Here is a 12,900-nt window from a genome sequence, read left to right as displayed (position 1 = left end):
CATGACTCCAAGGCTAGTGTTCTATGCCACCTAGCTACTCTTGGACTTATCATTTTAAGTTAGGAAAAAAAAAAAAAAAAAAACCTGAGCCTCAGAACTGTTTGCCCAAAATAAAGAAGTTAATTATTAACTTTGACTCAGATTTGCTTCTGACTTTGGAATATTTCTACAGTGGAAACCATTCTTACAGGCATGGTAACATTACAGGCAATATAGCAACAATAATAACAACAATAAATATAGCCTTAGAGCTTCTTGGTGAAAATATTTAGCCGAATGAAAAAAAAAAAAATGCTCAAAGTCACTAATAAGAGAAATGCAAATTAAAGCAAATCAAAAAGCAAACTGGCAAATAGCATTTCTTTTTCCTTTTTTTTATTTTTTGAGGATGAGTTTATTTATTTTTATACATTATTTGTTAGCTTTCAATATTCGTTTTCATAAGACTTTGTGTTCCAAATTTTTTCTCCTCCTTCTCTTACCTCTCCTCTCCCCAAGATAGCAAGCAATCTGATATAGGTTAAACCTATGTGATCCTTTTAAACATAGCAAATAAGATTTTTAAAAATAAAAATGGTATCAAAGGTGCTGTAGAAAAATGGATGGACATATCGCACTGTTAATGAAACTGTAAATTGGCCCAACTGTCTATAAACTATTTTGGAGTTATGTGAGAAAGTCCCTAAACTGTTCATATCCAGTGATTCTATGACTGGGCATATACCCTAAACTAGAGAGACAGTTCCCATATAAAACAAAATAAAATCTTTGTTAGTGGTAGCCAAAAAATTGGGACCATGATGGGTAGCCATTGATTGGGAAATGGCTGGATAAACTGTGCCTATGTAAATATACAGAATGTTATTGCCCAATGAAGAGAAGGCATAATGGAGAGAGAGTTAGGCTTCCAATCAGAATGATCAGGATTCAAGTTCCATCTCTAATACATATTGGCTATGTGATGGAAGGAAAGACCTTTATTCTGGAAGTTCCTCTCTAAGGCCAAAAAGCGCTGATGTGCAGTGACAGAGGAATCTTCATTAAAAGTTTCCTTTACCAATGAAATCACAGATAGAACAGAGGAAGAAAGGGAAAGAGCAAGAATTCAGAAAATATGGGAAGACTTAGATGAACGGATCCAGAGTGGTTATCAGAATGAAAAATACATAAACAATTACTAAAACAATGAAAAAAAAAACACTAATATGAAATTAAACTCAGTAATTCTGTTAACCAACCTTATTTTGGGAGAACAGAAAACAAAACACAGGTTTTTCCTCAAGGAGAAAGATGAGAGACTATTGGCTCTGAAAATTTTATATGCTGTCAGAAGCAGTTATTGTATCAAGTTGTTTTTACCTTTGTTTTTCTTTGTTGCATGGACAGTGTTCAGTACTTAGAAGGGGAATAGGAAGAACATGTCTATTGGGAAGTTACTGAAATAAAATGTATTTTTAAGGCTTCAATAAAAATTTTAAAGTAAAAAAAGAAAGAAAAGTCTTAGCAGGAGTCTACTATTTAGCCTAAGAAAATTCCCACCTCTTATCCATTCCTCATTTTATTCTCAAAATATAAAGGATCTAGTAAACTTTTATGTGTATGATTAATAGTCTCACTAATTCTCTTTTTTTTGTTCAATAGTATTTTACTTTTTTCAATTACACATACAGTTTTTTTTGGCCCAATAGTATTTTTATTTTTCAAATACATATAAAGATAGTTTTCAACATTCATTTTTGTAAAACTTTGTGTTTAAAATTTTTCTCCTTCCATTCCCTCCCCAAGACAGCAAACCGTCTTATGTAGGTTAAATAGGTGCAATCATGAAGATAGTTTTCAACATTCATTTTTGTAAGATTTTGAGTTCCCAATTGTTTCTCCCTTCCTCTCTTACCTCCCTCTCCAAGCAATCTGGCATAAGTTATACACATGCTAGTAAACTTTTCATAGAAATCTGTTGATAACTCTATTTCCATATTAATTGACTTCCTCTTAAATTGTATGAATACAATCATATGTATTAAAAACACCATTCTGAGAAGGGGTTCATTGACTTCCTGATGGTCAAAGATATCCAGGATTGTAAAAAGGTTAAGAACAACCAGTTGAGGGAAGAGAGGGAAAAAAATTAGAATACAGGTTTTGTAAGGGTGAATGTTGAAAATTACCCATGTATTCTGAAAATAAAAAGCTTTAATTAAAAAAAAAAAAAAAGAACAAGTTGAGATGAACTCTGAAGTCTGTTCCTTCTCTGACATTCTGTGATTCAGTCATTGACATTTTTCAGCCTAGGAACATCTATTTGAAAAAACTCACTCTCTAAAATGTTTCATTTTCAATCAGTTAAAACAACAGAAAAAGCAGTTATCTTTCAAATGAAGAGAGGATGACTTAAACAGACACGATAACCGGAGGGTCACTGGCAACAATAACAATGTCTTTTTCCAGCTGTTGACTAGCTTTTCTTGAAGGTTCATCAATCAGCGTTTCTAAGAATGAGACCAAAACAATGGCTTTATTTGCTTTCTGAGGCCATAAGGATGTGTTGAAGAGACAGATATGAGACTTACAATGAAGGCAGAGAAGGTCACAATCAGTACCAAATTCATGTCAGAGGGAAGGTTTCTTTTTTAGATGGAGAAACAAGCAAATCTAATTCTTTATTTTTATTAAATACTTAACAGTATGCCAGATATTGTCCTAAGCAATAAAGATACAAATACAGAAAAGCAAGATAGTCTCTGACCTAGAGGGGTTTATATTCTAATTAGGGAAAACAGTACATATAAGAGAATAATAGCTGGGGAGGGATGTTTTGATCAGGAAAGTCACCGGATGTTAAGAGACATCATGAAACAATTGATTGTCCTTTTCAGGAATGGTAGTGTTGATTCAATTATTATTTTAAGAGCTACAGATGGAAAGGGAATAGAGCTGGGGAAAATGTGGTATGAAGACAGCTAGAGAGCAATAGGCAGCTTGATGAGTTTGGGACCGCTTAATTGTGGAGAACTTCCACCTGGGGCAAGGTAGAAGCCTGAGAACAGGCAAGGAAGATGGGCTGAGAGGATCAGGTTCTGAACTGAAGACAGTATAAGGGGATTGAAGACAAAGGATCTAAGTTCAAATTTAAACTTTGCAACATCTGTAATCTCTGGCAGGTGATAACTTTAGTAAGTCTCATTTCCTTCATCGATTTTCTCTTCTATAGATTCAGGGTATTGGACTGGGTGAGCTTGAAGAAACTTTCTAGTCCAAAATTTTATGATCCCTCACCTGCCAAACTTCTGCCCATCCCTTATAACCCAATTGAAATGCCACTTCCTCCAGGAAGCCTTCTCTACTGATAAAAACTTTCCTCTGCAGATTGCAGAGAAATTGCATCTCCGTTGCACCTCATTCTGAATCTCTGATGTGCTTATCATGAAACACTCTACTATTCCAATACATCTACAGTGTCTTCAATGCAGATGATCCTTCAAATGCCAATGATGCAGATCAAAATCCATCAGCATCTGCCCATCCTGTGCCACTCTTGGTCTTGTCTTCCCATTAAATAATTACAGCCAATATGCTGGCAACCTTCCTCCAAATCTCCTGACAGCATGAGGTTAGAAGTGGAAACCACAGGACTCCCATCTCATGTCCCACTTATCTTTTTTTCCCTTAACATATATTTGCTTCTCCTGCCATAATTCCTCAATTGCTATGTGTCCTTACCTGCTTAAGATGTATTTCTCTGCTTCCTTCTGAGTGTTCTCAAGTCCAGGCTTAAGAAAGTACAGTATTCTGTGACTTACAACATAAGTAAGACAACATGTTCCACTGTTCAATCCCAAGATAATTTGTCTATTTACAGTTTCTTTTCAAGATACATAATGATGAGCTCTACAGATAGATTGGGCAGTAGTCATTTTTCATTTATTTGCTTTTTCTGGTATAAATAGTTACATCTCTTAGGGGGTTCCTCAGTATTCTGAGGTTTGATATAATTAGCACAATATCATCCACAGAGGACATCTTGAGGATGCTTACCATCCCTTTTCAATTTGGACTCTGAATTGAATCTCTTTGACAAGTCTTATGCCTTACTATTAATGATCATTTAAGAAGATCACTTCTGTTGTGATAACTTTTAGGGAAACCTGATAAATTTGACACATATATGATAAGCATTTTATTGAAATATCCTCAAGAAGGTATTTATCCCAACAAATCAAATGTTTTTGCATAGTCAACAAACAATAAGCACAGTGGGATCTTATATTATCTATATTTTTCCCTATCAATTGTGTGGTTGTTGAGATATAGTTTACTATAGAATATCATTTGCAAAGATTTATATTTTTCTTTCTGATCCGTTATCAAGGATGCCCTTGAGGCATCTCATGAAATTTTTATATCGGGAGGAAAGTAAGTATATGGGTGAGTAATTAATAATGGTCTCTTGGTCAGTAACAAAATCTGATACTTTCCCCCTTCTTCATATATCTTGATAATGGATCTCTTAATACTCTCAAAATTATGTTGCCTCCATCACTGACCTCTTCTGCAGAAACTTGGTCTAATATTACTGCTTTTCCCATCTATTTTCCTTCAGTGGCTTTTATACTTCTTCAGGAAGCACATGAGGACTATGATGTCAGACACCAAGGATGATGATTCCATTGTCTTTGATGATGAAAATAGTTTGCTGTAAAAATCATTACAGGTCTTTTCCATCTTTTATCTTATTTGATGTCCTTCTTCAAGTTTTATACTTGAATGCCCTGGGAATGATTTTTCTTAAATAAGTCTCTTGTCAAATTTTCTTGAAACTTGATTTTTTCCTCCACTGCTTCTTGTTATTTTCTGAGACCATACTATTCAAAATCTTTCAACTTCCTTCACCATAATATTTTACTAATGAGTTTATATTCTAAGCCAGCATTACCATGGGTTGCCATCTTTCTCTACTACTTAAAGAAATCAAGAGTTTGTTGACCAAGGTGGTCTGTAAGTACTTCTGGTCTCATTATGGCAAGTGATTTATGTCAGTTAAATTTATAAATGTAATTATTAAATTTAAAGAAACAAAATTAAGAAATAATGACATTTTATTTCATTTTTATGCAAGGGAATTCATTGGCCTGCTACTCTAATCCATCTCCAAAAAGAATCCTCACTAAAACATAAATGACCAATGGTCATGCTGTTTCTAGTTTTCTTCTAGGGAGGAGAAATGCACTCACTCCACTTCCACGGTAGCTTATCACATTTCTTATAGATAGTTCTAATTTCTAGTAAGGTTTCCTCTACCTCAAACTTAAAGTTGCTTCTTTGTAATTTTCACACATTGATCCTGCTTCTATCCTCTGGGATGAAACAGAACAAGTCCAGTCCCTCTTGATAGCTCAAATGCTTGAACTCAGCTATCATGTGTGCTCTCAGTTTCCTCTCCTTCAGGCTAAATGTCCTCTTTATCTGATCATCATATGACAATATTCAAGTTTGACCAAGGCAGAATACAGAGGAACTATCACCTTTGTATTCCTAGAAATTGCTTCTCAATGCAGTCCAATATAGCATTAGTATTTGTGATTTCCACATTGCACTGCTGACTCATATTGAATTTGTCATACATTTAAAAAAAACCTTTTTTCCCCACACATGAAACATATTTCCCATATCTTGTACCTATGAAATTGACTTTTTGAAGCCAAGTAGAAGACTATACTTATTTCTATTGAATTTTACCCTATTAGATTCAAGCCAATGATCTAGCCTATTGTCATTCTAACCCTGTCATTTACTGTATTAGCAATCCTTCTGACCTTGATATCCCTGGAAATATGATAATACACCATTTATGCTTCTCATCAAGTCATTGATAAAAATGTAAAATAGCTCAAGGTCAACTCCAGGTCTCTGAGCCACTCTATGGGAGATCTACTCCAAGATTGGCTTGGATCCATGAACAGCTGTTCTTTGAGTCCATTTAGCCAGTTCCAAATCTAACCAACTGTATTATCCTTTAACCCACAGTTCTCTATCCTTTCCACAAGGATAGTGTAAGTTATTTTATTGACAACTTTGCTTAAAAAGAAAACTAGATAGATTGATCTCAAGTCAGTAATTCTGTCAAACAATAATATACAATGGAATCACATCTTAGGAGAAGTTGGGAGGAAGAGGTGGTAAGAAGAAATTGAACTCTAAAGTTGGAACATAAAGTACAAATAGCTTATAGTCAAAATTATCATGGAAAATTCCTTAAGCTACCCATAAAATATAATAACATGTCTTTAAACAGTGATAACTGGAGAAGAGTTAGTTCAGAGTAACTTTAAAGGGATAAAGTGAACTAATATAAGTGAAAGGGCATTAAAGGGCTACATAAATGCTAGATATTATTAGTATTAAAAGAAACCAACTCTATTAGAGAGCTGTTGGACTGGAGATAGTTGCTATGGAAACAATTGAATGTAAATTTCCTTCTTCACTCTAGCCAACTCAGACCTTGATCAATAAAGAAGTAAGAATCAGGGATTTCTACTCAAATAGAAGAAAACACAAACTGGTAAAAGATTTCATTAGCAGGCAATGATGATGATTAAGAGGAAAGTAATCTTGAAATGATTACATGTGTAAGTATGATTATATTAGAGGGTAATTACATTACCATGGAACCCTCAGTATCCTGGTTCACAGAGAGGCAAAAACAAAACAAAAAAACAAACAAAAAAAAAAAAAAATGAGGCAGTCAGAGAGAACACAGAAAGGATCTTCTAGATGAATACTAAGACTGGGAAAGTCAACTAAAGGAAGCCCTCTTTTTAGCTCTATCAGCTTAATCAAAATGAACAGACTATCTGTGAGAGTGATGAAGAAGAGGTCTAGAACAACTACCAGTGAGATAGTCACACAGTTCGCACCAATTCAGTGAATCTAGAATAACTACCAATGGGGTATTCACACCAGTTCACACCAAATCAACAGGCATTTAAAAATAATTGGATGTCAGGCACTGTGCTAGACATTGGGAATGCAAAGACAAAAGTGAACATAGGCCCTACCCTAGAGAGCTTACTGCCTAGCGAGAGGAGAGAACATGTGGATATGTAAATACATGTAAGATTATCTCTAGCATTTATATAGCTTTTTAAAGTTTGCAAAGCATTGCAGACATACAGTCTCATTTGATCATTGAAAATATGTACAAAACAGATACAAGGGAATGGAGTAGGGACAATCAGGAAAGGTCTCAGGTGCAAGATGACACTTGAATTGGATCTTGAAAAGAAGCCTAGAGATTATAAGAAATCAAAATAAAAAGAATGAATTCCACGGATTGGGGATAATCTATGCAAAGTCTTGGAGGTAGAAAATAGAGTGCTACATATGAAAACCATCAAGAATGGTAGTTTAGTTAGATAATAGTTTACATATGGAGAAAAGTATTGTATAATAATCACGGAGAGGCATATTGAGATCTGATTGGGAAGTTCTTTAAATGCAAAATGAGAGTTTATTTTTGATCCTGGGGGATAATACAGAAGGACTGATGCTAATTAAATTGGGCAGTGACATAATCAGCTTTACCTTTTACCTTTTAGGACAATCCTTTGATGGATGGATTGAAAAGAGAAGACTTTTGAGTTGAGGAGAGCAATTAAGAGGCCAATGCAATAGTCCAAGGAGAAGTGATAAGGACTTGAACTAGTATAGTAACTGTGGGAATAGATATAAGGTAGAAGCAAGAGGTGTCCTCAAGATAGAAATGTCAAAATTTGGCAATTTTATTTGGGTCCTTAATTAGCATAAATAATGAACCCTCTTAAATGGATGCTTTATTCAAATTCACACCAAATATTTCCATTGAGCTAGAGCCAATGATCATATTTTACATAATTGTAACTTGAAATTGTACAAATTAAAATATATTTGACTACTCATGATTGTAGGTTCATTTCACATTTACATTTATCTGAATCTAGCTATAAGTGGTAATAGTGTATATATGGTAAGTTAAGTGAATTAGGATTTGAGGATGCCTGGAAGCATAGAAAGATGTTGGTATTCACAGAAGACATAGAAAAGTTTAAAAATGGAGGAAATATTGAAAATTTAGTTTCATTTTTCTATGAGACATTCAATATGAAATATCCAGTAAATCATTTCTAATATTAGACAAAGTCCTAAGGTTCATGATTAAATCTTTTAAACTTTTTTTCTAAAAAACATTAAGCATCATCTTGTATCTAAGAGTTCTTAACCTGGGGTCATTGAAATTTTAAAAATATGCATTTTGTTAATCATATTTCAATATCTGTTTCTTTTGTAGTCCTATGTATTTTATTTTAAGCATTTAAAAATATGATTCTGTGAAGGGGTGCTTAGATTTCATCAGATTGACAAGACATAGAAAAATACATGTTCTACTGCCTGAAATCCTACCATTAGAGATATTCATTCTTTCAGGACAATGAGCTTAATTTTTGAAAAATATCCCTCTGGTGAATAAAATGTTAAAGTAACTTTTAGTTATTTATATCTTAATTCTGTGCTTTTAAGCCTACTATGGCCTGAAAGCTAATATCCTGAAGGCCATTTCATCTTCCCACCTCCTCCTGGCTCATCCTCCTAGGGTAAGGAAATCTAATTGATATCCACAGGTGCAGCAGAGATGAGGTAAATGAAGATAGAAATGGGAGTTTCCCATCAGTCCTAGCAGGGCATAGGTGGAAGACTTACCAACATACAGGCATGTCAAATCCATCATACATCACCCAATGCTCTTTGTCAATAAAGGAAATTTCCACACCGATGAAATCCAAAGACCTTAAATAGCAAGATTGAACCAATTCTTTTAGGGGATCAAAGAAAGTCTATCACATATGAGTAATCTTGTTCCTAAGAACATCAGCTATTTCCTAAGAGGCTGATGGTTCTGCTTTTTGTTCTGGGAAAATGAGAAGACCAATTAGATGCTTCTCTTTCCTGGCTCAACTACCTTTCCCTTTATGATCCCTGGGCCTGAAACTTCATGGGAGCAAACTTCATGGGAATAAAACAGCATTCAAAGCTGCTCCCCCATCACTCAGTCACGCTGGCTGCTTTTAATAGTCTTTCCAGAAAGAATGATTCAGAAGTCTCCCCTCACAGTGAGGTGTTCAGGAAACCTCAGTCAGGATCAGTCTCCTCCCCATTTTAATGAGTTAGCTAGGAGGCTTCTATTTGGAGTTTAAAAAAAAAAAAAAAAACAGCTGCCTCCAATTTTTTTTTAATCACCTGTCTTCATCAGTAAAAAAAAAATTTTTTTGATCATGCTCCCCCAATCTGAGTATCTTTACTAGTTTAAAATTTATGTGTACATATGTGCTAACCCTATTCTACTAATAATTATGTACATTATAATACACAAAAAAACTTTTAAAAATGAGATAAAAATGAAATAATGCTCAATCCCAGAGTCAATAAGAAAATGATAAATCAGAAGAGGGAAGTGGTTTAGAACTGAGCTTTAGGGAAATCACTTTGGCAGCAGAAAGGAGAATAGATTAGAGCATGGAGAGAATTTAGAAAGCTATTGCCAAAGACAGGTGAAAGGTGATGAGGGACTTAATGAACAAAAGTAGGTAAAGTCTGAGCAGGGAGGATAGATATTTTTGAGAAATGTAGAACTAGAATGAGAAGATTTAACAATTGATTGGATAGATAGATGGGGGGGGGTGAGGGAAGTTGGATTTAAAGTGACAAGGTAATGAAAGCATGGGTACTAGAATGATGGTGGTGCCCATAATCATAATGGGGAAGATGTGTGGGTTCTGGGGAAAAGATAATACAATGATCTCCATCTATCAGGAGCCACTTATGACTGTTCAACCTATATGTCTTTGTCCCACTCAAAACAAAAAAATTAACTTACTTGACTCCTAATTAACTAGGATAAAATATAAACTCCTCTGTTAAGCTTTTAAATCTCTACACAATCTGGTCCCAACCCACTTTTTTGCCTTTTAATTGGATATTATTCTCCTCTTCTCTCTGTGATCAAGCAAATTGAACTTTTCTCTGCTCCTCACTCCTAACACTGAATTTCCCACCTCGAGGCCTTCACTCTGACCAATTCTCATACCTAGAATGCACTCCTTTAGCCTTATAGAGCCTTTAAGATGGAGCTTAGGTATTAATTCCTTAATGAAGCACTTAGCTTAAATTCAGATCTACTTGGGGACACTTAGTAAGGGTGTGACACATTACTTTAAAAACAAACCAAAAAACAACCAAACAGACAAAAAACACTTTTTGCCTCAGTTTCCCCATCTGTAAAATGGTGATACTAACAGAACTGACTCTGAAAGGTTATGAGGATCAAAGGAGATTATATTTATAAAGCACTTAGCACAGTCCTGGCACATAGTAGGCACTAAAATAGTTGTTTTTGTCCTTCCTTTCTATAAGTTCAGAGCTTTGAGGGCAAAGGAAAGATCCAGCAGAAATGTTCCAAGGAGATGTGAGAAAGAAAGGAATTCTTTCGGCTTTGATATTAGGAAGACTAAATAATGGAGGTGGCATCTGAATTGAGCTTTGCTAGAAAAAAAAGAATGAAAAGTGAAATAGCCTAACTCAGGCCTGGCACTCTAGATTATCCACTTAGCTGCCTTATTTTAAACCACTTTCCCTGTACCAACAATCCTTACTCTCACCGAGTCTACCTTCTAATGGGAGAGACAAAAAGTACATATAGAAACATATTTAGTCTAAATATAAAATTGATAAACATGAAAAAGTGGGGTTTAAACCATTCTATTCCCATTTTAGCCTAACCTAGAAGTTAATACCTCTTAATCTGTCAATGCATCATAGGCATCAGACTAAGCATGAAAAGACTTTGAAGAAATGAAACCGGATCAGAAATCTGTTCCAATTGGTTGAAAGATTTAGTCATACCTTCTAAGTATCAGTTAGGTAGAATAGGGGAGTTCTAGAAAATAGAGAGATTATGCCTTGTGGGAGCTAAAAAGCCTGAGAGCAGCAACTTCAGCCTTGAGTTGCCTTCTCTTCCTCTTCCTCTTTCTCTTTTTTGGAGGAGGCCATTGTGGTCTTTGAAGAGCCTAGAGGATAATTGGATCTCACATCTTTCGGTGATCAGTGATCTGACTCCGCTGATTGCAATATCCATGTTGAAAGTTAAGGATAAACTGGAAGTCCAGTTTATTATTATTCTATTCTATTCTATTCTATTCTATTATTATAGATGTCCAGCAAAGAAACTAAAGTCTGCCTAAAGGAAATGTCTTCAGCATCCCGTGAATGAGAGAGAAAACTTGCACACAAACTATCCCTTGGCCCTATTGATCTCTGGCTTCTAAACTTGAAATCACTTTCCAGTGTGTTACAGACCTTTGGGAGGATGTTTTATATGAACTATTTTTACTAGTAAATACTCCTCTAAAAGCTACTTTAGATGGACTAACTAAATTGTCAACACATAATCTTGGAGGGAAGCACGTTGGTGACGGCTCAAAATAATGGTATTAAAGAATGATGTCCAACTCTTCAAGAATACGCTTAGACCTTGAGCCTCCATAAGGCCTTGATTTATATACAAGTATTTAATCCATACAGCTGCCAAAATGATCTTTCTAAAGCACTTGTCTGTCCCCTTCTTAGTAAGCTCCACTGCCGTAAGCAACAAGCATTTATTAAGCATCTCCTATGTGTCATGCACATGCTAGGTCCTGCCCTTAAGAAGTTGTTATCTCAGGGGCAGCTGGATGGTGCAGTGGATAGAGTACTGGCCCTGAGCTCAGGAAGACCCGAGTTCAAATCTGCCCTCAGACATTTAACAGTTCCTAGCTGTGTGATCCTGGGCAAGTCACTTAACCCCCATTGCCTCAGCAAAAAAAAAAAAAAGAAGAAGAAGAAGCTATTATCTCTAAGATCAAGTACAAGCCACAAGCCACTTGGTTTAGTATTTAAAGTCCTTTGCAATTTAATTCCAACAAAATTTTCCAGATCTATTACACATAATAACCCTTTGTACTCTATGGGCTAGCCAAACAGATCTACTTCCTGCTCCTCACATACAACATTCCATCTCCCGTCTCCATGCCTTTGCCCAGGCTGTAGCCTCATCTCTGCCTTTTAGAATCCCTCAGTTCAAGTACCATTTCCCAAATAAAGCTTTCCTTTCTCCTCACAGGTTACTAGTGTTTCCCCTCCATAGAACTGATTGTGTGGGTATATGTGTATTTACACATACACATACATGAGTATATATTGTTTTTGCTTTTTCTGGGACTTAATGTTTCCTTCATAAGACTATAAACTCCTCAAGGACAAGGATTTTCTTTTTTCTTTCTTTCTTTTTTTTTTTTTTATCTCCAGCACTCAGAAGAATATTCAGCATAGAATAAGCAGTTAATGAAGGTTTCTTGATTGATTGATTGATTGATTGATTGAAAGAATAAAGGAGTGAATGATCTTGCCCTCTAGTAGAATTTAAGCTCCTTAATAGGTCAGAAAACTTCACTCCAGTCTTTTGAATCCCCAGAACCACACAAGGTGAGTGCTGGAGGCAGCACATCCTATTTAAGAGCCAATTGTGAAATTTTCATTGTGAGCATGGACTCCTGGGAAATTGGAATGCTACCAATCAGGGCTAGATTTTATACTTTGTTGATTGACTACACTGAAGAAAGTGATGAAGAAAATGCTAATAATGCAAAGTAAACTTCAGAATGTGTCCTGCATCCATACACCCAGATCAGTTGTTTCCAGACTAACTTTATATGGAACATCATAGTTCCTTATTTACAGTATATGCATTATAAGTATTTGTTGATATGATTTTATTTGAATGGAGTAGAATTGATATTCCATCTATCTTTCTTTAAGAGGCTTAAAGACTTGGCA

This window comes from Antechinus flavipes, chromosome 4 (assembly GCF_016432865.1).
Source record: "Antechinus flavipes isolate AdamAnt ecotype Samford, QLD, Australia chromosome 4, AdamAnt_v2, whole genome shotgun sequence".
NCBI lineage: Eukaryota > Metazoa > Chordata > Mammalia > Dasyuromorphia > Dasyuridae > Antechinus > Antechinus flavipes.
Note: the sequence above shows the minus strand (reverse complement) of the source record.